The sequence below is a fragment of the Leopardus geoffroyi genome, chromosome C1, assembly GCF_018350155.1.
Source record: "Leopardus geoffroyi isolate Oge1 chromosome C1, O.geoffroyi_Oge1_pat1.0, whole genome shotgun sequence".
In the NCBI taxonomy this organism is placed as follows: Eukaryota; Metazoa; Chordata; class Mammalia; order Carnivora; family Felidae; genus Leopardus; species Leopardus geoffroyi.
The window spans coordinates 29,440,639-29,467,258 of record NC_059328.1 but is presented as its reverse complement, the minus strand read 5'-3'; the positions used below and the strand labels follow the sequence as shown (position 1 = coordinate 29,467,258).

Here is a 26,620-nt window from a genome sequence, read left to right as displayed (position 1 = left end):
CTCCGAGTCATCCACCCTCCGCAGGCCTTGGGCTCCCCGCCTCTGTAATGGGACAGCACGCCCGTCCCACTGAAGTGTCAATTAAGCGTCCACATCACCTCCGGGATGAAAGAAAGCTTTTGCCTCCTCACAATAGCTCTGAGACCCAGGCTGTATTGTGCCTGGGTTAGACCAGGTAGCGGAGCTCCGGAAGGGGACGTCACTTACTCAAGGGAGCAGACGGGACCGGAACCCGGGTGCCTGCTCCGAACTCCACAGCTTTCCTGGGCGGTAAATATGTAGCACGTGACTGCCAGAGCCCAATGACTTGCCCGTGGCAGACATCATTAATCGACCACAGTCTCTCTCCTGGGGAATCCAGACTTGGCCTCGACATCCTTCTCAACGCACCGCTCCAGGCAGACGATCGTAATTGGCCAGAGTTGGCACCCAGGATGAAACTCCCTGCCACGCTGTCGCTACATCTAATTCATCTAATTCAGAGGGTGGATGTGACGATTACATGAAATCAAGGGCAGAATACTTTGGAAGAACACAAGTGACGCGCCTATCAGAGGCATTTTAGTACAGTTTCCAGAGGCTGTTGCCATCCAAGTCCCCCCAAAGTCTCACGACACTGGGGTGGAGGTTTAGGGGCAAGACAGCCACTGCCATTGCTCTGTTTCACAGAGGGAGAACTGAGATCCCGGTGAGGGTGTCCAGGGTCACACAGCCAACACCCAGAGTGGGACTGTGGTTCAAGCAACAACCCCTGTTTCAGTGGTCTTTGACCGTCCATGGCCCCAGCCAGACGGGACAGGCCAGAGTGTGTGGGCCTGGGGGAGCCAGGGATGGAGGGGGGCAGGAGAGGCCAGTCTCCTCCCAGCAGAAAGGAATCGACCCTACAACTAATTGGTTCAGAGTGCTTCTTTTGACCCTAATTAGCTATTTGTCATGTCTCCATTTGCATACCAGAAAAGATGCAAATTTGCATATTTGTAAATGAGGCTGAGCCTGGATGTGGGTTCTGGAAGAGCTTGGCGGTTGCTGGCAGGCAGGGAGGCAGCTGGCTCTTGCCACTGAAGCATGGGCCGTGGAACGAGGAGATTTGGAAGACAGCTCCTTGGCTTGGGGCTGCAAGGTGCTCTCAGAGGAGGTCAGACAAGATGGCCCGCTTCGCTCCCTCCCTCGGGGCTAAGTGGATGGGCAGGGAGAATGGGTGAGCCTAACGCTATTTTGATTAGATGAAACAAGGAGGGGGGAATATAAAGTAATTTCAGGACGCTCTGTGCTGGGAAGCCTTCTGTTCCCGTCCTTGGATAGAATCTGTAACACTTGCAAAGTGGGGGGGGGGGGGGGGGGGGACATCTCCCTCCACCTCGCTAGAGGATGAGGTTTGGGAGAGAATGGAGGTCAAGGGGAATCATTCTCTCCCTCTCTCTCTCTTTCTCTCTCTCTCTCCTCCAGACTCTCATGCACACATACACTTGTACACACATCTTACAGTTCACTAGCACATGCACACATACACACTACACGGACAAGCCTCTGCACCGCCCCCCCAGGAGCACCTTGACACACAACACCCCAGACCCACAACGATACATACGCAACTCTAACTGGAGAGGCGCATTCGCACATGCAGACATTCCCAGACTTCCCGCCACATACACATTCACGCCCTTACACATACAGACACACACTCAAACACTCGAACATAGATGTAGGCATACAGACTCACTTAAGCTGTGCGTAAATATTTACATACACACACACGCGCGCACACACACACACACACAAGACATACACGAGAACATCCTTGCTAAGACCAAATTCCCTGGCAAATTCTGGAAATTCTGAGCCCTTTGCCAGAGTTTCTGGTGCCTCTATGGGAAGAGACAAAAGAAAGTAGGTAGCCACCCTTCCCAGGGAGGGAGCAGGTGAATCCCCAGAGACCGGGGACCCCAAGTAGGGACTGGTTCTTCCTCTAGGAAACAAATGACTAGCAAATGCCCCAGTGCCTTCTGGGGTTTTGTCTAGGGCTGGGAGCAGGGTCTGAGTGGGCCTTGACAAGCAGGAGAGCACAGTAGGGAGGCCGCAGGAGCGTTCATCTATCGCTGGGGTCTGCCATGCACTGGGCAGGAAGGCACCAGTGTCTCAGACGTCCACGTTGACCTCGGCAGCCAGCGCAGAACGAGGTGGCACAGAGCTGCCGCACCTTCGGGCATGCAGGCACCAAGATGCCAAGTTCAAAGGGAGCCCCAGATCCCTAAGGCTTCCTGGGCTGTGGGGCCTGGGGGCTGGACACTGGGACCAGGAAGCCCAGGGTCAGGGACCAAATGCTTCCACTGTTCCCATCCCCAGCATCTCCTCCCCAGTGCCTGCACCCCAAAAGGCAAGCTAAATAGCTCCGTATTTGTAAATTAAATATAGCTGTACTCCAGCTTTCCAAAGAGCTGGGAAGGAGAGAAGGAGAAAGAAAAAGAGAGAGAGGAAGAGAAGAAAAGCTGCCGCCCTCAGGAAAGTCTGGCTGGTACAGATTGCCTGAGTCATGAATATTCATCTGGCGAATGAGGAGAGCGAGAGTCTGCATAACAGCTCCACCCACCCAACTGAAAGAAATGTCACCGCCTTTGCCAATAAAGTGCCAAAGGAAGCCGGTGGAGGCTGCCAGCCAGACGGTGCCAAACTGCTGACTTCCACTCCCAGGCGTGGAGAAAGCACATTGTTTCCGGCCCAAGGAGCCGCCACTCGGGGCTGGGGGAGCAGAGCTGGCGGCTCAGAGAGAACCAGGAAGAAAAGTTACGCCCGCCACCCACGGGAAGCCTGGCGGGCAGCGCGCCTGGGCCACAGCCTTCCCCAGTGTCCCTCCAAAGAGGGGTTCGATCCGACCGTTCGAGGGTGTCCTCTCTGGCCGACCACCGAGGGCCCAGCTCCCCGCTGAGAGAGCTCCATGCTTCACACGTCCTTGAAGGTGTCTCCCAGATGGTCTTCACGAATCCTGGATGGTTACTAGAGACCAGAGGCTGGGGGGAGGGGGCAAAACAGGTGTTACTTTGGGACCCAGAAGTCCACGGTCGCCGTGCCCCGTTTTGCCGAAGGGTACCCCCCAAATGCGGGCGACTTCCCTCTCTGGGTCAATCCTATCGCCTCTTCTTCCAGGAGATTTTCTCTGACCACTTTCTCTAAGACAGAGTCTGGTTCTCGGTCCCAGGCACCCACCTTCCCGGGCCTGAAAGCTTGCCTTGATCCGGTTTTGTTCCCGCCTGTGGCTGTTTCCTACCCCCGGGCTGTGGGCTCCGGGGGCAGGGACTGTGGCCTCAGCATGCCAGCCCAGCACAAGATTCCGAGAAGGCATCTTGAGTAGTTGGTTACACAGGGGCGTCTACGCCCGTCCATTCCTGTCCCCATGCCTGTACCTGGCCCTGGGTCCTTCCTGTTGCCCTGCACGTGCTGGTCAGGTCCCCAGGAGGTCAGGCATCCTGTCCCAGAAGCTCAGTGGGATCGGGACAGGCACTGAGTGGCCGGCCTCCCGTCCCCAGGCCCCTGCTCCCCATGAAGAGGGCTGAGAGCTGCCAGCGCTCCTCAGCACCCCATCCTCGTGGTGGCGCCCGTCCCGTGGTGTCACAAACCAGCCCGCCTGCCCGCCGGTCTACCACAGCTGGCTCCCTCCAGTAATTACCTAAATGAATGGAATAAGCAGAACTGGGGAGAGGATGTTCTCTTAGTGCAGAGAAGCAATTAGGGCTGTGGGCGTCTCCAGCTGCTGCTCCTGTTATGTAAAGTTTGGGATGTGTATTTGGGACTTAATGAGGATATTTATGTGTTCACATCTTACCTTCACAGACTGCTCATTTCAAGTATCCCAAGTACTCTTGGGCCGAATACGAAGCAGTACAAGCCAAGCGACAGGCTCTAAGGGAGGAGTACCACCTCTCCGTAGCCAAAGAGACCCTCTCTCAGGGTTCATGGACCCCCAGAAATCAAGGGTGACACCCACCTGGAGCCTGGCTCTGCTCAAGGCCTCCGGGGACGGAAAGTCCTTTACTGCCTGGGTGGCTCAGTCAGTTAAACATCCGACGTCGGCTCAGGTCGTGATCTCGCGATTTGTGAGTTCAAGCCCCCACGTCGGGCTCCGTGCTGACAGCTCGGAGCCTGGGGCCCGCTTCGGATTCTGTGTCTCCCTCTCCCTGTGCTCCTCCCCTGCTCGCGCTCTGTCTCTCTCTCTTTCTAAAAAATAAGTAAGCATTAAAAAATTTTTTTTAATTAAAAATAAAATAAAACAAAATATCAGCAATTGTTGCAAAGTTCTTCCTTGAACTGAGCCAAAGTCTGCCTCTTTGCAACATCCCTGAATTGGCCCAAACATTGCCCGTGGCACCACACAGGACATGTCACTGCATCTGTCCGAGGTCAGCCACTAACCTTGCAGAAGGTAAATTTCAATTTTGCAATTGAAAAAGTTTCTGTGGTCAAATAAGTTTGGAAAACTTCTGCATCCGTTTCTTGGCTGCAGGACTTCTCTGAGCCTTTACTGTGCTCACAGGCACCCAGCTGAGGGTGCTGCATTTCATGAAATGTATTTGCTCACAGAAGCCTTTTTTTTTTTTGTGGAACAACCTCAAGAAACCAGGGCTCTAAAAGCACATTTTAGGAAACACCGCTTCGGAATGTTAAAAGCAAAACTTAATTCCTTGGCCTGAGCTCCTTCAACATTTCTCCTCCACTGGGCGTGATGCCTGGGCCTCTCCCCATTCTGGACCTTTGCTGTCAGTGAGCCCTGCCATATGCCTGTGTTCCTCCACTGCTCCAGACAAGCTCTGGTCAGGGATGGTCCAGAAAAGCCTTTCCCTCCAGTATCCAGGACCCCATGTTCTCACTGATGCAATCAAAACACCATTGGGAGGATGGCAGCTGAACCCCACTGAGTGTCTTTCCTGAAAGTTCCTCCAGCAAGCCACGACTGAATCTCAGTTCCTTATTCTGCTCTCAGACCCTGCAGTTGGGGCCCACAGGCAGACTCCCCTTAGGCCAGGTGTCCAAACAATGAGTCCCTGCTTTGCCTTCCCTGGATGGCAAAATGGTGAGCCATGGTGAGCCCCCAATATCTGTGTACCAGCTAGTAATTTACACGCAGCCGGGCTTTTTCACAGCATCACACAAAGCATGCATCTAGTCACCGCACACTCACAGACAGAGCACTCTAATCACCCTGGGCTCCAGACCCAGAAGTCTTCTGGGGCTGAAGCCACAGCCCACACCTGCACTGGGGGCCTCTGGCTCCACCAGGCCTCTCCCCTGCACCTTCAATCACGGCCTCCATGCCTGCCTTCCCATCATCCTTCAAGTATGTGTTCAAGCCCAGGCATGGAAAAGAGGCTCCTCTCACCGGCCAAGTCCAATAGATTCTGGTGGCTCCCTGGTCTGGCTGTTGGGAAAAAGGTGTTGAAGCTTCCCCAGGTTGCGCAGAATGTCTAGAGATACCTGCCAGTGTTGGGGAGTGGGCAGGGTGGTGCCCATGCCAGTTAATGCCACCCCCCCAAGCAAGGCTCAGTCCCTTTCCCTCAAAACTACTCCCCCAAGCTACAACCCTCCTTTCTCCCTTAACAAACACCCAACTCCCACACACACCCACACATGGCCCCATTCCCCCACCCAAACCGCTCCCTCCAAGGTCACCAACAGACTCCTATTTGTCAAGTCCCGTACCCTCTCCCTGGTGTCCGTGCCTTTGCAGCATTAGATATGGTTGACCTTTCTCTGGAAATTCACCCCCGCCCTATGGAATTCCAAGACAAGCTATGCACCCCCCCGCCCCCTGTGGTTCCTTGCCTTTCTGACCATTAATGCAGTTTCTTCCATCACATAAATGTGGCCATGTTCCAGGGCCCGATTTCCAGCCTTCTCTTGCTCCTACACCCCCTCCTTCCGAGATCTCATCCACAGCTTGGTCCTTGGGAAAAGCCCTCTGTGCCCCTCAAGTGTGCCCCTAGGATCAGCCTCCTAAGAGCCGTCCTGCTGCCTACAGGCCACAGCAACAAGCCAAAGCTCCGAAATCCCAGCACTTCCTCTCTCCTCCAGAATCAGCTCCCACTCCAGGTTCTCCACGATGCATAATCCTCCCAGGCTCAAGGATCAAATTCTTGGCAGCATCTTGACTCTTTATCTGCATCCATTAAATCACAATGTGCCGAGTCCTCTTACTTAATATTTATCTAATTTCCAAAATAAAAATAGCTTTATTATTTATTCTGATTGAAGAACATGATATATCCTCAGTATAAAAAAAAATCAAAAAAAAAATCAAACCAATACTTAAAAGTAGGAAAAAGAAAGTAAAAATCACTCAAAATCCTACCACCCAGATATAACCACTCCAGCATTTTGGTGAACAGCCTTCCAGACATATCTCTATGCATATATACACATAGAGATCTATGTATATAATTTATAGACGAGGGATTGTATTATACATACTGTTCTCACTGACACCTGCTTTTCTCTCTCAACAATATGTCATAGACATCTTTCTATGTCAATAAATAGAGCTCTACAAAATTATTTTAATTACTTCATAGTATTCCATTGTATGTATGTATCATACTTTATTTAGCTGGGTCTCTATTGATCCTTTAGAACGTTGTCAAGATTTTACTCTCATAAACAATATTGTGGTAAATATCCATGTACATATCTCTTTGCTTATCCTTTGTAATTATCTCCTTAGGATAAAATCGTACAAAGGAAATTGCTGCAAGAGTACACTATTTCCAATTTTGCCACTCTGTCCTTCTGAAAACGTACAATGTACTTCCCATCAACAGTGTCCCAGCATATCTTCCCACACCCTCGCTAGCCCCAGGTTTTAATGTTTGGTCAAACCAACAGATGGCAAAAGACATTCATTTTTACTGGCATTGTTTAAATTATTAATGAAAGTAAATGAGTATCTTTTCTTCTTTTTTTGTCATTTGTAATTATTTTCTTTGTGAATTGCCTGTTCGTGTCTTTTGCCCATTTTTCTAATGAGATATTTATCTTTTTCTTAATGAATGGTTTAAGAGTTCTTTGCACATTTGAGAATCAGATTAAACAATTATCTATCATATACACTTTCCCTTTTCTCCTTTACTATTTTTTTAATGTTTTTATTTATTTTTGAGACAGAGAGGGACAGAGGATGAGCAGGGGAGGGGCAGAGAGACAGGGAGACACAGAATCTGAAGCAGGCTCCAGGCTCCAAGCTGTCAGCACAGAGCCTGACACGGGGCTCAAACTCACAGACTGTGAGATCATGACCTGAGCGGAAGTCGGACGCTCAACTGACTGAGCCACCCAGGCGCCCCTCTCCTTTACTATTAATGGTCTTAAACTTTTCATCTTCATATATTCAAATGTATCAATCTTTTCTTTTATGATTCCTGGATATCCCATCATGCTTAGAAGGAACATCACCACGTTAAGATGACCAAAATAGTCATTCATATTTATTCATTCGTATTCATGAAGACTCTGTAGTCTTCATGCCTTGGTCTTATTGGAGAAAGACAGAAAACCAGCTTGTGTTGTAATGGCTGGCCCATGCCAACACCATTTATAAACCAGCCCATATTTTCCCAACTCAACAGAAATGCCATTTTATCATATACAAAATTCCCTTAAATACTTGGATCCATTTCCAGACCCTCTATTCTATCCTGGTGATCTGCTATTCTTACATAAGAATTTTAATTATTGTCCCTTTATAAAACATTTTAATATCTGAGAGGGTAAGTATTCATCATTTTTCTTTTTCAGAATTTCCCTTAGCTACTCTATTTTTTTTTTTTTTTACTCCTCCAGATTAGCTTTATAATTTTTTTTGTCAAATTTTTTAAAAATCCTGTTGCAGTATTAATTGGAGTATCTTCATTTTTGTACACTCCCTTAAGGAGCATGAACAAACTTAAAGCATTAAATCTTTTCACCCAAGAACTAGGGACATGCCATATTTATCCGAGTCTCTTTTCTATCAGGCAAGTTTTCTGGTTTTCTTCCTGTAAATCCCACATGTTTCTAATAAAGTTTATTTCCAGGCATTTTGTGTTACTATTTTCTTCTTGACAGTGCAAATGAGGCCTTTTACTTTACCTTCTAGGTAGTCATTTTATAAATAGAAAAGCTATTCGTTTTTATATGTTGTTTTGTTACTGGCCATTTTACCAAACTTTACTTTTTCCGGTTGTTTTCATGAAACTGTCTTGAATTTTTACAGATAAATAATAATCATATCTGCTAGATATGATTATTGGCTCTCCTTTTCTAATATGTATCTCTTTTTATTTCTTGTCTAATTACAATGCCTAGCACCTTAGGAAAAGTGGGGTTTTTTTTTAATTTTATTTATTTTGAGAGAGAGCACAAGCAGGGGAAGAGGAGAGAGAGTGGGGGAGAAAGAATTCCAAGCAGGCTCTGTGCTGTCAGTGTAGAGCCTGATGAGGGGCTCAAACTCATGAATCGCAAGATCATGACTTGAGCTGAAATCAGACGCTTAACCAACTGGCCACCCAGGCAAAAAAAAGTAGGTTTTTAAAATTTTTTTATTAAGAAAAAAATGTGTTAATGTTTATTTATTTTTTTATTTATTTTTTTTATTATTTATTATTTATTATTTATTTTATTTATTTATTTTTTTATTAAGAAAAAAATGTTTTAATGTTTATTTATTTTTGAGAGAGAGAGTGCGAGCAAGAGAGGGGTGAGAGAGAGGAAGACACAGAATCTGAAGCAGGCTCCAGGCTCTGAGCTGTCAGCACAGAGCCTGACTTGGGGCTCCAACCCACAAGTGGGGAGATCATGACCTGAGCCAAAGTCAGATGCCCACCCGACTCAGCCACTCAGGTGCCGCAAAAGTGATTTTTAAAATACTGATAACAACAGCTGCCCTGGTCTAGTTTCTGACTTTAATGAGAACATATCTAGGGGGTCACCAGCCTAATGTCTCCCATGCATCCCTTCCTGTGACCACTATCCTGGTTTGACTTGTATTAATTTGTCACCTGTGTCATCACAAATGTGAATAAGGTACAGGCTTTGAAGTCAGATGACCTGTATTCGGGTCCTGATTGTCATTTAGTAACTATATGGTGTTGTCAAGTTATTGAAGATTATTGAAACAAAAAGAAAAAGAAAGAAAAGAGAGAGAGAGAGAGAGAAAGAAAGAAAAAGAAAAGAAGAGAAAAGAAAAGAAAAAAAGGAAAGGAAGGGAAAGGAAAAGAAAAGAAAGGGAAAGAAAAGAAAAGAAAAAAGGAAAGGAAAGGAAAGGAAAAGAAAAGAAAAAAAGAAAAGAAGAGAAAAGAAAAAAGAAAGGAAAGGAAAGGAAAGGAAAGGAAAGGAAAGGAAAGGAAAAGAAAGAAAGAAAGGGAAAGGAAAAGAAAAGAAAGGGAAAGAAAAGAAAAGAAAAGAAAAAAAAGAAGAGAAAAGAAAAAAGAAAGAAAAGGAAAGGAAGGGAAAGGAAAAGAAAAGAAAGGGAAAGGAAAGAAAAGAAGAAAGGAAAGGAAAAGAAAAGAAAAGAGAAAATAAAAAAGAAAGGAAAGGAAAAGAAAAGAAAAGAAAAGAAAGGAAGGGAAAGGAAAAGAAAAGAAAAGAAAGGGAAAGAAAAGAAATGAAAAGAAAAGAAAAAAGAAAGGAAAGGAAAGGAAAGGAAATGAAAGAAAAGAAAAGAAAAAAGAAAATAAGAGAAAAGAAAAGAGGAGTTATTATAAGAAGTGAGATAATCCACACACTGGGTGCAGTATCAGTAAATGATCATGTTCTTAGGTCTTAGCCCCCAACTTCTCCTTCCAGTCCCACCTATATCCTACTCTTAGGTTGACCTTCTCAAATCCCACTCGGCTCACAGCACCCTACCATGCCCTCACTAGCTCACAAGTCTTCAAATATCCCCCACTGCCTACAGAATGAAGGCCCAGATTCTTATACTTGTGTCTGAGATCTTCCATTATTCAACTCCAAACTTTCTTCCAGCCTTATTACCTGTGGCCTCCTGCCACCCCCGCTCATCACACACCCCTCCCAACCCTTTCCTCCAGCCTAGATGTTCTCCTCACTAATGGCTGCCTGATACCAAGTAGGTCCTCACTCTCCACTCAGATCCCTGTATCAGATTGTAGCTCTAAATAATGCAAAATTAAATTCATCAGCTCACTTAATAGAAAGTCCAGATGCAACAGGCTTCAGGCACAGTTTGATCAGGGCTGGGACAGAATTCTTCTGTGATGTTCCAGGCTCTTCCCACATCCATATGTTTACAGTAATCTCCGGTTGTGTTCCCAGTCACCAGATGCCTGCCAGGAATTAGATCCATAAGCTACCTCACTCAAATCCAGATAGAGAGACTGGATGTCTTTCTCCAGTCATCTAACAAAAAAATTCTGGCCTTCTGTCTCACTGGGCCAATCTAAACCAATTCCTGTGACTGGGGAAATGTGTGTATTGATTGGTTTAGAACCAATCCATGTGTCAAAAATGGGTCTTGGGGAGAAGGACTATGTTGACTGGCGAAGTCAATCAGGACTCCACTCCAAAGCCACATACACCATGGGAGATGGATGGGGGGTTGACAATTTTGATTGCACTATAACCTCTTCCACATCACTCTCCTGGGACTTAGCCTTCCTTTAAGGCCCATGTCAAGCCTCAGAGTTCTGATAATGGACCCACTCTCTTTTAACTCCCGGAGTCCCTACTCTCTGCTCAACATATGGTAAGCACGGCCATATATAATTTGTTTATATAGTCATTTGTCTATTCTTCCCAGCTGATTAATAAAGTCTACAAAACGCTAGCAAGCTAGCCCTTTTGACCTTCACAACAATCCGCTGAGACTCAGACAGGTTAAGTGACTTGCCCTGTGTCACACAGCCAGAGATGACATTGCCCCCAAAGGCCACTGCAATGAGCTCGCACTCTCTCATTCTCTCTCTCTCTCTCCCGCTCGCTTGCTCGCTTGCTCTCTCACGGGTACACACCCCACAGTTTCTCCTCCAACCACCAACTCAGGCCTGACCCGAAGATGCAGAAACCTACCCCTCCCCCTCCCAGCACCACCTTCTTTTTCCCACTCCACCTCAATTTCTAGAGCTCTCAGACTTCCTCCAAAGAGTACAGAGAAAGTTTTCCTGCCAGACAGCAGTTTCTAAGATTTGTGTGACAAGGCCAGGTACAATTCAAATGACTCTGGGTGATTTAATCTGCTTGGGGCTGGGGTGGTAAATCAGCGCAGCCCAGGCTGCCACAGCCGCCCCAGAAACCCACGAGCCGAGCTGCTGGTAGGCGGTTATATCTGCAGATCTGCAGGTGACGGTCTGGAAGCGTGAACCTCGGCCTGGGGAGCTCCCCTCCACTGCACTCGGAATGCATTTGGAGGGTCCTACGGCCCGCAGCCACTCTGGGCCTACGCGTTCCACCAGGAAATAGCTTTCCCAAGGATGCAGCCCTGATTCCGCCTCCCCGCTGCCCCCTCCCTGTCCCCCTGCCGGCTGTCAGAGCGCCCCCACCCCCCACCCCGAGTCCACACTGGACTTTTCAGGGAAGGAGACCAGCGTCGGTCAAGCTCCCACTGAAACTGCCGCCTCGCTGCCAGGGCCTCGTGCACCCACACACACCCATTACCTCATTCCATCTGCACAACAACTTAATGAGGGAGGCATGTCTGTCCTCAGTTTACAGGTGACTTAATTGAGGTTCAGAGCGATTAAATAACTCGCCCAGGGTTATTACACAGCTAGCAGGGGGCAGAGCCAAGATTCAAATCCAGATTCGTAAGACTCCAAACTCCTCATCCTGTTGGATCCACCCCTCTGCCGAGGCCAGAGGGAGCAAGCAGAGGGCAGCTGTCGCTGGAACCACGTCGTTTGAGAAGAGAGGAGTCGTCCCTGGCTGAAAGGGAGGTGATGCTCTGAGTGAATGGGACGATCGCTTTGCCCCTACAAGAGAGATGTCTAAGGAGAAGGGAGTCACGTTTGCGAGGCTCCTACTGTGTGCCAAGCAGGTGTGCCTACACGGGGACCGTGCACCAGGCGCTCAACATCCTGCATCCTGCCCGTGAGTCCTTAAGCAGTGGGATGCTGGCAGATATTTACCAACTAGCAGTCTGGAAGAAAGAAAGAGACCCGGCTTGTAGCAGCGGCCAATTTCCATGGTCTAAATATTCCCACCGTGGTTGACTTCGAGCTACCAATGGGACGTCACTGACCACAGAGTTGAGAAGAGATGCCTTCAGTCGGTTCTGGAAGCCAGTAGGAACCCACTCCAGCACACCACCGCCTGTAAGAGAGGCTTGATTAAACCCACTCGACAGATGAGGCCATGCAAAAAGGCACGCAGGGCCGAAATCCATTTCTGTGCAACTTTCTAAATTCACATGGCCTGCATAGCCCCATATTCCCTGAACCAGAAGCAACGCAGGGAGCCACGACCACTGGTCTCTACTCTCTGAAGGTGGAAAAGTCCCGCGAGGTCCCGAAGGGCAGAAGAAGACCAAATATCCGGCAGACTGAAATTCAGCATGAGGAAGAACTTTCTGAGTGCCCCTCTAGACTGACAGCTTCGGGAAGGCAGCAGCCAGCCGTGCCTGGCACACAGTGAATGCTCAGTGGCGAATGAATGAAGAAAGGAGTGATCAATTGAATGAAAAAGTCATGACATACGTGTTCCATTGATTCTTCACACTCACCAAACTCAAAACTGAATTCATCTTCTTCCCCCCAAAATCTATCCCTCCCCCAGTGTTTCCATCTCAGTAAGGACCACGGAGCCAGAAACCTGGGGTCCTTCTGCCTCACTCATCACGTGCAGTCAATCAACAAATCCTATCCCCCCAGCTTCTCGGTTCCTCCTGAACAGATGTTGTCCTCAACATGCCCACTCTGCTCCCACGGCTCAGACCATCACCGTCTCTCCCTGAGTGGACACGCGGCACCCTAACTGCCCTCCCAGCACTCACCCTGGCCTGTATCGACTCCCAGCCCCCGTCAAACACATCATCAAACCTGCCCACGTGATCTGTCAAAGTTGCCCCTCTGCACAGGTCCTTCCCACTCCTTCGATGGCTCCCCACTACCCAGAGGATAGAACGGAAGCCCCTTGGTCCTCCACGATCTGGCCTCACCTCCCTCTCCTGTTTGACCCCTTACCTCTTGGCCCACCGCATGTTGGTGCAGAATGCATGTAAAACACCGCCAGACCCCTCGGTGTCCTCTGCATGCCGTCCAGGCCTCTGGAGGCCCCTCCCTCTCCCACCTCCCTTCCCTTCACCTCGAAAACTTGTTTCGGACTGAAGTAAGATGATCTAGAAGGTGATTTCTGGGGGCCTCTTAGACTAATATTTCGTGATGATTCTAATGCCAAGTCCTTAATTCAAGGTCTTCTGGATTTTACAGTCACCTTCTTTCTTCACGGGACCCTGCAAGGGTCTGTAGGGGCTCTCGAGTTCAATTCCACCATTTTAACGGACAGAAAATCTGAGGCCGAGAGAGGGAAAGGGATTTTCCCAAGACCACACAGCAAGTGAGCAGTGGCAGCTCCAGGACAAGAACTAGGCACCTGCCTCGCAGCCCAAGACTCTTTCTTGGCATCACACTCTCCACCCTGATCCCCACACAACCATCCTGACAACCCCACCCTGATTCACCTCTTCACACCCAAGCCAGATTAGCACCTTTCCTGCCTTTGCTCAAGGCCATTCTCTCACCTCCATTCAACTTCCAGAGGGCCACCTCCAGGAAACCTATCCTGGTTATCAAGCCAACCCTATCCACACCCCACACCCTTCCCCCAACCCCCTGTGTCTGTCAGAACCCAGCAACTAAGGTTTGGCTCACTCACAGCAATCAGTGTCTTGTGCCCTCTCGCCAGGTAGGACACCCACTCTTCAGGGCTGGCCAACATCTCATCTTTCTCCTCTTCCTCCTTCTGCATCCTCCAGCTGGATATACAACTGCTCAGGGTGACAAAGGATAGCGCAAAAGAGCATGGCATCTGAGGTCAGGCACATGCAAGGTCAGATCCCAGTTCCGTATATCCCCGACTGGTTAACCTTAACCCATGTGAGCCTCCGAGCCCTGCTTCGGGTGAGCTCGAGCCCTGATTCAGGTAAAACACGAGCCCCGGGTGAGCCCCGCTTCTCGCTCGCTTGCTTTCTCTCTCTCCCTCTCTGCCCCTCACTCACTTGTGCCCTCTCTCTCTCTCACACTCCCTCTCTCAAAAAAAAAAAAAAAAAATACATCTGAGCCTCAACCTTCCTTATCTATAAAATGGGCCCTATCCCCCAGGGTTCCTCGGAGGACTGAATGACATCACCCAGGTTACAGGTCTAGCATTTATTTAGTGGGCTCTTGATAAATGAAAGCTCCCCTCCCCATTTCTTTCTCAGTAAATCCCCCAAGACACTTGAGGGAAAAAAAAAGCTCTTCTGGGCTGGGAGGTGGGCAGACTCCTGGACATTTTCTCTCGCTCGCATTTTCAACGGGCTACGAGCAGCCTGTGTGCAGAAACGTGGGGCGTCTCCAACCCCCTTCCCCACCCCCAACAATCTGCTTTAACCTTCCTGTCTCCAATGCCTTGTTTATTTTAATATCACTCGTTTCGCTTTTCTGTTCGTGCAAAAAAAAATTTTTTTTTTTTTTGTAAAAACAGATTTAAAAGGAAAAGAAGCATTTAATGAGTAAAACTGTCTGCAGCCCTGTTTCTTTCTCAGGAAAAAGTGGCTGTGATCCTGGCATGAGAGAGGAAAGCTGAACAGCTTCCCTTCACTGCAGCTGGCAGGAGCAGTGCGTTTCAGAGTGGAACAGAACCTCCAAATTAAACAGTACGTCTCCCAGCCAGGCGCTTCCTGTGCCGAATTCAGCTTGGCAGGTGACACCCCAGCTCAAGCAGGGATCCAGCCCCGACATGAGCAACTTACAAGGCTCTCTGTTCCTGCCCGCCTCCAGCACAGAAGACCCAACGCTGCCAGGCCCTGGAGAAGCACTGACCTCCGGGATAAGGCTCTGAGAGGAGAAGGACATAGCTGGAAAGGGAGTGGACCCACCTGGCCAGTGGCCAAGGGGACCAGGACCCCTCCCAGTTCCTCAGCATTCAGGGACCAGCACATTCCTCTGCCCAGAGAGCATAAAGACCAGATCCAGAACTTTCTGTTCAAACAGAAGTTCAGAAAATCTGCTGCTACTTCCCCACCTCCAAAGGTGGCATTTTGGAAGGCTACTCTGGATGGAATCCAAGGGCCAAACTCCAGAAGGGCTCTGCCTACCTCAACCGCCACCGCCCCCCCCGCACCTCCCCCCCCCCCCGCCCCTGCAAAAAAAGATGAAGGACAGAAAATCACACATGACCTTCAAATATGCACAGTAGAGACTGCCCCAGGGCAGAAAGCAGGCTGGGCCAGGACAGTGGTCCCCCTCCCTTGTTCCAAACTCCATACCTTTCTTGATGTAGCCTAGTGACACATACTGAACTCACTGGCCCTTGAACTCCTAAATCCCTTTCTCATTTTTTCCAGTAGTCAAGACAGGCCCCAGCCTTTACTGTCCCTGGGACATTTCATCATGCCAAACCCACCTGACCACTCCAGCCTGTTGAAATCTTTCAGGATCCTGACTTTGCTATCTGAGCTCTGCTCTGTCCTTTTTCTCTGTTCTATCACCTCTTGCTGTTACAGGCCTGCACCCTTTATACCTCCTTTTGGGTCTGTGGCATATATTGGTCAGAACAGGGTAGAAGGCAGAGCCCCACGGCTACCTCTAAAGACCCACGCAGACTGACCTGGTTCTGACTCTATGAACATTCTGTGGCGGTCTTTCAGCCAGACAGGAGCCCCCTCGATGCCCTCCCAGCCAGCCATCATGTCCTAGAGAGCATGACAGACCCTATCCAGTGTTTTAGGAGGCAGCGCGATATGACACGAAGGGCCAGACAGATTCAGGCTTGAATTCCAGCGCCCTCAGTCTTGGGAATGCCATTCAACTTCCCGGAGCCTCAATCTCCCATCTGTAAAATGGATACTGTCACATCCAGAGCACAACTGGTGAAGATTAAGATCATGTATGTGAAGTATCCAGCTCGCGACAGGCACCCAATAAATGACAGATTCCCCCAATCGCTAAGCTGTCAGGAATCTGAAAGATTCGCCTGGTCTTGCTGAGCCCGTGTTGGCTCCGGGGATGACTACCTTCTTTTCTTTTCTTTTTTGAAATGCTTGTTTTTATTTATTTTGAGAGAGGGAGAGAGCGCAAGCAGGGGAGGGGCAGAGAGAAAGGGAGAGAGAGAATCCCAAGCAGGCTCCAAACTGAGTTCGCGGGGCTCGAACTCACGGACCGTGAGATCATGACCTGAGCCAAAATTAAGAGTCGGGCGCTTAACCGACTGAGCCACCAGCTGCCCCTTCTTTTCTAATCACAGACGTCACCATCCATACGAGGCCCTCATATTAATCTGAGATCAGCCAAAGCCCTGGGTCTTTTTGAGGTGAACTCCTGTCAAAGCAGTCTTCCCTTCCTGGATCTGTGCGGTCGTTTAAATAAAATAGCAACGGTCATAATGACAGCTTAATCCTTCCAGTCCCACTATGAAAAAAAAGTAGCAGGGCGCCTGCACAGCTCAGTCAGTTGAGGGTCCAACTCTTGATTTCAGCTCAGGTCATGATCCCAGGTCATGAGCCCCACACTGGGCTCCATGCTGAGTGTGGACCTTGCTCGTGATTCTCTCTCTCTCTCTCTGTCTCTCTCTCTGCCCCTCTGCCCCACTCCCACTCTCACACTAAAAAGAAAGAAAGAAAGAAAGAAAGAAAGAAAGAAAGGAAGGAAGGAAGGAAGGAAGGAAGGAAGGAAGGGAGAAAGAAAGAAAGAAAGAAAGAAAGAAAGAAAGAAAGAAAGAAAGAAAGAAAGAAAAAAGTATCTCCATTTACCTATGAGGAAACTGAGGCTCAGAGAGGTTAAGTGACCTTTCCAAAGTCACACAGCTGGAAAGTGTGAAAGCTACACACAGTTCTGTCTGACCCCAAACACCATGCTCTCAATATTAGACAATTTTTCCTAAATGTAGGCCTTGAGGAGATACTTTGTCTCCAGCCCTAGTGCACTTGTCTTTTTGGGTCTTGGCATGGAGGTCACTTGGTTGAGCGCCTTTGGGTCCCGATGCTGTCATCCACAGGGGTGGCCACGCCTCACCCCCACCTCCCAGCAGCTCTGTAGCCACCACCTTCACATAAAAGGGAATGAACTGGGGCACCAAAGCCCATTGCTCCCTGAAGACTGGGACCACTGGGTTCCTTGTCTTGGCCCTAGAGGCTGACCTCCACACGGGCATCCTAAGCTCTTGACTCTGGGCCAAGTTAAGACTCTGAGCTCTTGACTCCTAAGCTCTGGGCCCTTGACCACCACCCCCCATAGCCTAAGCACAAGGCCAGCCCAGCCCCTCTTCCTCAGCCCTTCACCCGGGCCCAGCCACCTGCTGCCCAGCCCTGACACCTCTGAACTGACCACTGCCCAAGGGGTACCGCCAGGCCCCTCCTCCCAACCACGCGTCCAGATTATCCAGATGCTGAGTCCAGCCACCCAGCACGGCTGTCCTCCAGTACTGACTACCGGCCTTCACCGCCCCCCCCCCCCGACTCCTCCCAGCCCAGGGGGCAGACTGGCTACAGGGTGCGGGGATTCCCTAAGTTTGGGGCGTGGTCTGCCCATGGGGAAAGGAAAGAGCGGACCGAGGGAGCTCCCAGAGCTAGGGCTCAGGCCCATGGCCACCAATGGGGCAGCGTGTCAAGGAAAGGACTCCTAGAGATTCCAGGGGAAGCCATCCTGGGCCTGTTGGCAGACCCTTGACGATGTCCAGTCAGGACGCCCAGATCCTAGAGCCTCTATCAGAGAACTGCTCCCCAGGCCCCAGAGGACAGAGCTCTGGAGCAAACCCACCCACCTCCCAAACACAGTCAGTCACCCCCACAAGCAAAAACACTGCCCCTTGGGGCGCCCGGGTGGCTCAATCAGTTAAGCATCCAACTCTCGATTCCGGCTCAGGTCACCATCTCGCAGTTCGTGAGTTCAAGCCCCACGCTGGGCTCCGTGCTGCCAGTACAGAGCCTGCTTGGGATTCTGTCTCTCTCTCTCTCTCTCTCTCTCTCTCTCTCTCTCTGCCCCTCCTCCCCCAAAATAAATAAATAAACAACAAAAAAAACCCCACAGCCCCTTGACACTCACATCCTGCGAGCACTTACTTTAGAAGCCCACTCACAAAACATACTTCACAAATCCACTCGGGCAGAAGTGCAGCCAATCACTCAGTAAACACTGACGAAACACGTGCCACGCGCCAGGCGCTCTCCTGGGAGCGTGGGATACATCCGTGGCCAAACCAGACAAAGGTCCCGCCCTTGCAAGGTCTCTCGTGCTCACTGGAACACCAACAGTAAAAAACAAGCTTAAATGAATAAATCATTTAGTGTATTGGAAGGCGATAAGGGCGAAAGAGAAATTAAAATCAGACAAGGGGAATCTGGGTGCCTCGGAGGAGGCAGGCAGCAATTTTAAGTAGGGTGGTCAGGGCCTCATTAAAAAAGTGACACTTGAGGGGGGCACCTGGCTGGCTCAGTCAGAGAAGCGTGTGACGCTTGATCTCAGGGTCATGAGTTCAAGCCCCACGTGGGATGTGGAGATTACTTAAATAAATAAAACTTTTTTGTAAAAAGTGACACTTAGGGTGCCTGGGTGGCTCAGTCAGTTAAGCGTCTGACTCCAGCTCAGCTCATGATCTCACAGTTTGTGGGTTCGGGCCCCAAGTCGGGCTCTGTGCTGACAGCTCAGAGCCTGGAGCCTGCCTCAGATTCTGTGTCTCTCTCTCTCTCTCTCTCTCTCTGTCCCTCTTCTGCTCACGCTCTGTCTCTCTCTCAAAAATAAATAAACATTAAAAAAAATTTTTTTTAAACAGTGACACTTGAGTGCTCTATAGCCACATCTGTGTGGCCAGTGCCTCCTGCATCGGACAACATAGTTCTAGACATTTCCATCAACACGAATTCCCACAGTCAGGTAGATATTCTCTGTCTCAAATCCCAGAAGACCTACTTAAGCTACCAGATACCAGGAACCTGGGCCGCTCCCGACAAGAAGGTTGATAAATGTCACCAAGCTAGTGGGAATGACCACAGGACCCCACTGCCTCCTCCAGCTAATGCCTTCTCCCATTTCCTCCACATACCACCTAAACCACTGTCTTTACCTTACCCTCACCTCCCTCCTCCCTCTTCCCTCCTTCCTCCCACACCCTGAAATCTGCCCCTCCGTCCTCAGAGCTCCGTCAGAAAAGCTGCTCCTGGGAAGGTACACAGCACTCTCTTTCTTAAAAGGTATCTTTCCCGGGGCACCTGGGGGGCTCAGTCAGTCGAGCATCCGACTCTTGATTTTGGCTCAGGTCACGATCTCACAGTTCATGAGTTCGAGCCCTGCATCGGGCTCTGTGCTGACAGAGCGGAGCCTGCTTGGGATTGTGTGTGGGTCTCCCTCTCTCTCTCTCTCTGCCTCCCCCTCTCAAATAAATAAATAAACATTTTAAAAAAAAGTACCTTTCCATCTTGCCTGGCTTTCCACACTTGATCTGCCCCTCGCCGATGTCAACTTCTACTGGCCCACATACAGGACTTCATGATTAACAGCATTTTCGAGAAAGGAAGGCAAGTGACCCGTAAGAGAACACCTGAGGGAGCTGATAAGGTTGTTCATTCGTTCATTTGTTCATTCAATGAATATGCACTGAAGTTTCACGAGGCCACCTGTGCCAGAGATGGTTCTAACGGGGGGATACACGCGTGAGCACAGCAGCTAAAAGTCCGATCCTTGTGGGGTTTACGTTCCGCCGGGGAGACGGAAACCATACACAACATAAATAAGCAAAAGTACAGTGGCGTTCAGGGGCGACCAGTGTTATGGAGAAGATTAAGGCAGAAAAGGAGTAGGAGGGGTGCAATTTAAAACAAGGATGTCCTCGCTCTCACAGATACTTTCACTAAGTGAAACATACACACAGATCGTTTCTCAAACTCACCACACACACACGCACACCCAAGCCCAGCTTACTCAGGGAAACACACCCTCACGTTCTCACAGACAGACTAGAAAGTCAGAACTGGCTGGACCCTCGGTGGCCAGAAGGAAGACCAGAGAGGGGCGCCAGCTTGCCCGAGGCCAACAGCGGGCCAGCGGCAGCGTGGGTGTGATTTTTCCAACGCACCGCACCCTCCCCTGCCCGTAGGCCGCCAACCCCAGCGTGCAACAAAGGTTCCCACGCTTGTCAACACCCACAGATGGGCACGCGGACTCGTGCACAGGGACACACGTGCAGACAAGCACACTCACACAAAAACACGAACCTCCTTCCCCTCTTCCAGGCAGCACGGTGGGGCGAGATTTGGACAGCGTCTTCCGGTCTCGGCCTTGCCTGTCCTCCTCACCCTCTCCCACCCACCCCGTGCACGCTAGCCGTTCTGGCCTCCTGCCCTAACCGGGGGCCGCGGGTCCCCCCCGGATGGCATGCGTGTCATACAAATGCATCACATGTGAATGTGTACACGTGTGGTTTGCAACGGGGTGGACACATCTGTAAGCGCTCATGCACGGGGGCTCCGCAATGTGTGAGCACCTCTACGTGTGCGTGGAGGCGCAGGTCTGCGCCCATGTGTGTGCGCGCTCCCGGGAAGACGGAGAAATTTATCATCTAAATCTCGCTTCTCCAGGGGATGAAAGCAAAGCAAAGTTCAGGTTTAAATCACAGCACCACGGGCAGGAGGGGTTCCCTTGCCTTACATGATTATCTGCGTGCGGTGTGCAGCCGAACGGGCTCGCAGGCAGGAGGCAGCGAGCAACCCGTCAGCGGGGAGTCATTTGTTGTCTCCAGGCCCTTGGGGACCTGCCGTGGCTGCTCCTGGAGCGGGAGACCCGAGTGTAGCAGCAACGAGCACCAGCCGGTCCCGGGCGCTGGGGGATGGGGGAGGACGGGGCTGGCAGCCAGCTCAGGCTTCCCTGTGCCACAGAAAAGCAGAGGGTGACCAGGCGGGAACCTCCAGGCCAGAGAGAAGCCCGGGGAACTTCTTGGCCTGGATGGAGAGAGAGTCCAGGCTAAAGGGCAGCCCCCAGCCTGCCAAGCTGTCCGCTGGCCAGGAAAACACCATCGGGGCTCCAGGAAGTCACAGCCTGACGCAGTTTGCCTGACTCTTTTCTCCTGGGTCTACACCTCCTGCCCATCTCCATCTCTGTCCCTCTCTCTTTGTTTCTGTGTAATCGCTCTTTGTCTCTCCCTGTCTCTCTGTCTCTGGGATTCTTTGATCTCTCCAGGCTTCTCTCTCCATCTGTCTATCCCTCTATCAGCTCTAACCTCAAGGCTTTCCTCTGCTGACCCCTGTCACCTGTGGCCGTGCTTGTGACACACTGCACACCTCTCAGAGCATGCCATCCCATTCGAGCCTCCCCTCATTTGGGGAACAGGCTGAGGGAGCCGGGACTGGCAATCCCATTGTACGGATGAGGAAACGGAGTCCCCCCGGATACTAGGGGGCTTGCCCAACGCCACGCAGCAGGCATGGGCTTAAAAATCCAGGTGTGTTTCCACTGTGTGCCGAGGCTCTCCCACCTCCGCCTCACCAGGAGGCACGAGCAGCTCTCCCCAGCAGCCCAAACCCTAAAGCAAAGAGAATTTAAGAACTCTGTGCCAAAAGCACAGCTCATCCCCAGCCCAAGCACTGAAACTGCCTTCCACTCACTCAAAGGTCTAGAAAACATAAGCACTGAGGTGGGAGGCCTGGGGCCTGTGCCTGTCCCCCGATGGACGCCCCATCACCATCCCACTCTGTCTGACGTGTCCGTAGGTCCCCACCTTCCCTGGGCCCACCTGGAATGAATGGGCTTCCCGCTTCTTGAGTAGGTGCCTTCCGAGGTCTCAGTCTTCCCATCTGTACAACGGGAACCATGGGTCTCACTCACACTACCGAACCAGAACCCTGCTCCTAAAACACAGGCGCTCCTCTTCCCCTGCTGGACCCTGATCCCCTAAAAGACCTCTGACTTCAGCCTCCAAGAGCTCCCCCCCCCCCCCACCCGCCCCGGATACCTCGGAAGGATCCCTGCGTTCCCGCGGGCCCAAACTGGCTTTGACCAGCTGGGCGACCGGGCAGCAACCATGAAGCCGTGGGCCCAGAAACAGAGCCCCGTCTGCGGCAAGGTCCAACAGCCTCCGGAAGCCTCCACCGCCGCCTCCAGCCCCCACCCGAGAGGCGTCAGCACCAACGACCCGCCAGGGCCTGCCCATTTTCCTTTCTTTTCATTGCTGGCTCCGCGCGCAGTTATAGAACCAGGTCTCCACAGAGTAATTTACTGGCAGAATCTCTCCCAGAATCCAGCTTGAAACCAAGCTGTAAAAACAGCTTCGAGTGTAAATAATTCATGCAGACAATATGACTTTTTTATGTAAATTCGGTGCATTAACCCTCTATTATAATGATGGACGACAGATAGGGGCGACGTTGCCTTGGTAAGAGCTAATGGATGGCCGCCATAAATTCACTGCACATTTTATTGTGTTGCTGGAAATTGTGCCTTCAGGCAATGCTGTTTACTTTTATGTAAAACTCTAGGTTCCCTAAATATTACAAATATTTTACATCTAGCTCCTCAGCATTTGGGCTCTGCCCACAAATCAAGCTTTCTCCATGTGAGTTGTAATTAAAGGTTTGTTGTTTTTTTTTTTCCTGGGACAATTATCTCCAACTATAAAGAGAAATATTTTTCCCCTTTAGATGTTCCGTCATTGACTTATTAACAAATCCTTTGGAGAAGGAGGTTGTAAGCGACGCGCTGTGTACTCGGCACGAGTGGGTCGGCGAGAGAAGGGGACGCCCTGGGTACAAGAGCTTGGTGGCTGGCTTTTATGTCTGACCGCCACTCTGGTTTATTTACACATATGATATTCTGGGCCTTCCCCCCACCTCTTCCTTTCTATAATTCATGACCACTTTAGCAGGGTAATTCCTCCAGCCACCTGGAGATGAGCCCCTTGCAAGCCCCCTGCCCACACTCCTCCGGGGTGGTAGACGGCGGGGCCTTATGCCCGAGCGGGTCAGAAGCACAGTCCTCACAGCTGGCGGCCCATATACAAGCAGATATATCCCTTGCCCGCCCCCCAACCCGCTCACACGGCCCACGGCGCGCCTGGGACGGAAACTCGGGTTTCCTGCCTTGATTCTCGTCCAATCCGAAGTGTCGGAAATGCCTTTTTGGCTCAGTCCCTGCCCGGGCAGAAGTCACGAGGATGCCATTGAGTCTTGCGTGAGGTCTGGGAAGAGGAAGGCCGAGAACCTCAGAAGCGTCTCAATGAAGGGAGGCAACAGCTGAAGCAGCAGCCCTCTTTAAGAATAATACTCACACTTGCTTATTATTGTCATCAATATTAATGGCCACTCTGTTAATATTCATACAGCTGCATTAACATCATCCAGAAGCTCCGGGGATCTCTAAGCACTTCTAATAGCATGAGGATTCTGCCTCTGGGGCCCCCACCTTTCCGCCTGTCCCTCCCCACGGGCATAACACCCAGCCAGCCGACACAGGTCCCAAGCCACCCTCCTCTCCGATCGGCACCTGCTTTGGGACACCCTGAGCCACACGGGCTTTGGAGTCATCTCAAAGTCCCCGGCGCTCTGCTGTGAGGATGGGACAGAGAGAGCTTTCCCGCCCCGCCAAGGGGCACAGGAAGGTTCTGACAAAGGTGGCTTAAGAAAGAAAGATAGTTCATTTCCCCCCAAGGGCTCATTTCCTGCAGAGTCAAAAAAAAAAAAAAAGACACGTTGGTTAAAAACAAAGATGAGATATCATTTTTCACCGATTATATTAGCAGAGAGAATTATAATAATAATGGTAACAGCAGTGACCGGCTCGCTTCCTGTACATGAGCGCTGGGCTTAACCCTCTGTGCCCGCTCTTACTGAATCTCAGAACACCTTTGCGGGCAGCGAGATATAACGTGAGATGAAACACAGACTCTGCTTTTACTCTCTGACCCAGCAATTCCATCTTTAGGAATCTTCTGCATGTTAATAATTGAAACTACCGCTCCCCCCAAGTGAAATCCTCACGCTGTTCCCCTCCTCATCCACCTAGCCTTCCCTCGTCCATCCGCTGACCCTGCCTCTTGCCCGTTCATCTTTCAACCTCGGTGCCAACCCCTCAGAGAAGCCCTCCCTGACTCCCCAGTCTAGGTTATCTTCTCTGGTCTTACTCGCTCACAGCTGGAACTTTTCATTCATGCTTTGAGCACTTTTTCCGTGCACTCCGCATCACATGCTTATTGGATCATTATTTTGTGGAAGCACTTAAGACACAAGCTCAATGCAAAGAAAACTGCTGTCTCCCCTGCTGGCAGGGGCTGAATGGCCTGTCTCCTCACTACGTCATAAATTCTGTAAAAGCAAGCACTGACCACGTTGTTTCACTCGCCCTTTCTATCCCCAGCCTGGTCCCGGGGTTGGTACGTAGAATGCACTTGGTAACATTTGTGGCATGAACGAAAGAACAAACGGACGAATGAACGAACGAATGAATGAAATTCACAAAGATGTATGCACAAAGAAGTTCACTGCGGGGATATCTGTAAAAGCAAACCAATTGGAAAAACACATATCACCATCAGCTGGGGACTGGGTAAGTAACGTGAGGTCTATCCACACACATAATGCAGGCATTAAAACTAAGAGGTTGATCTACATGTATTGATATGAAGGATGCCCATGACATATTGCTGAGTGGGGGAAAAAAAACAGGTGACAGAACAGCATGTGGCGTCTGATCTCACTCAGGGTAGAATTGCATACGTGGAATCTATTTGTGTATATTTATGCACAGAGAGAAGTCTGGAAGGACGTTCACCAAAATGTTATGTGGTTATCTCTGGATGGTGAAATCTGAGGTGATTTTTACATTTTTCTTTGAACTTTTCCATATTGTCTGAATTTTTTGCAACGAGCATATGTATCCTTTTTTACAAAATGATAAAGCTGCTTTCAAAAGAGAAAGAAAGTATAGGTACGTTGGGCAAGGATGTGGGGGGGGGGGGTGCCTTGGGAAGGACTCGATCCGAGGCCAGGTGAACCAGGCAGAAGCCCGGGCCAAGGGGCTGTCTCTCCTCTGGCGTCGGCTGGGCACACTCCCGAGGCTCCAGCGGAAGGACGTTTAGGGCCCGAGCCCCTGCCCCATCCCTTCTCCGGGCACATCATGCCTGTCCAGAGTGGAGTTTCTAAATAGGGATTTCCACATTTGATTCTTCTGACATGCTTTACCGCCTCAGAGCTGTTTTGCAAAATTCATGGTGGTTTTCACAGGCTCCAAGCTTCCTGGGACCAATTCCATTTTGAACAATAGCGGAGTGTCTGCTGGTGGGCGGGGTCGGCCCACCCCAGAGCAGCCTCCCAGCCTCTGTGAGCTGGGACTGTGGGGCTGAGTGTCGAGGCCACGGCATGAAAATACATGAGCTTGCCCTTGTCCTCGTCCTCACCCTCCTCCTTAGGAGGAGAGGGAAGGAGGGAAGCAGCAGGCCCCCTCCCTGCCCCCTGGTGCCCAGGAGGTGAGAGGAAACAAAGCCCTTCCCAGCAACCCTCCCTTTCTACCTGGATCACCTCCTGCCGGTCTCCTGACCTACGAACCACCTAAAGCTCTCAGAAGCTAATTGACTTGGCCAAGTCAAGGTCACAGGGCAAGATAATGGCAGGGTGCAGGATTGAAACCAGGGTTCCTGCTGCTCGCCCAGTGCATGCCATAATTTTTAAAAGCCTTGGTGCCCCATCCCTTAAGATAAATCCAAGAGGTATAGCAGCACGGTCATTACTTCCAAACGAAGCCACAAAAGACTGGGCTCCCTGTCCTTAGCCCTGCCCTCCCTCAGTCAGTACGCACTACCCAGCATGATTTCTACAAAATTTACTCACCAGCCATTCCTCTGCGTAAAAGGTACCTAAGGCTCCACACTGCCCATGGGGGGAGGGTAGCCGGGGGATCCAGGCCCCTTAGGCTGACACTCAAGGTCTTTTGTGACAAGACTTTGGTCGTGCTCCGACCGCACCCATCTACACTCTTCACCCTGCACAATCATGTGCTCTAGCCCCACTGAATGACTTACAATTCCCCCAGCCCTCCGTGCTGTCCTACCTCCACACCTTGGCCCATGCTGCTCCCCCCACCCCACCCCACTTCCCCTGGGTAATTCCTACTCACTCTCTAGGACCCAACTTGGGAGTCACCTCGTCTGGGAAGTCTTCCCTAATAACTCCCCTGCTCCCAGATGGACCCCATCCATCGATGCCTCCTTTATTCAGCTCCCCAGACCCCTGTGCTACTATGCATTCGATGGGCACTTTATTCAACAAGCGGGTATTGGCTACTTATTACGCACTGGTCCCTCTCAGGGCACCTACCACACGTAGTGTCTGTTTCTGGAAGTTCCTTGACGGCAGGGACATATTACCAGGGCCCAGCATCGCTCTATTTTACAACGCTGTACAGCGCATCAGCCCCATTTCACAAATCAGAAACCCAGGGATCCTTCAGCGGGCTACAAACATGGGCAAGAAGAG

The 26,620-nt window shown here is 50.5% G+C and overlaps 2 long non-coding RNA genes across 2 annotated transcripts; both read right to left on the bottom strand.

The window, feature by feature from the left end:
* Window positions 1–459: 459 nt before the first annotated feature.
* On the bottom strand, window positions 460–4,125 carry LOC123597651. Its single transcript, XR_006712193.1, has 3 exons — window positions 3,980–4,125; window positions 3,662–3,751; window positions 460–3,005 (listed from the first exon to the last, which is right to left on the bottom strand). It is a non-coding gene; the product is annotated as an uncharacterized LOC123597651 (long non-coding RNA).
* A 34-nt stretch (window positions 4,126–4,159) lies between these two features.
* LOC123597652 lies at window positions 4,160–20,797 on the bottom strand. The gene is made up of 4 exons (XR_006712194.1): window positions 19,574–20,797; window positions 18,261–18,406; window positions 13,846–13,957; window positions 4,160–4,209 (listed from the first exon to the last, which is right to left on the bottom strand). It is a non-coding gene; the product is annotated as an uncharacterized LOC123597652 (long non-coding RNA).
* Between the last annotated feature and the right edge of the window lie 5,823 nt (window positions 20,798–26,620).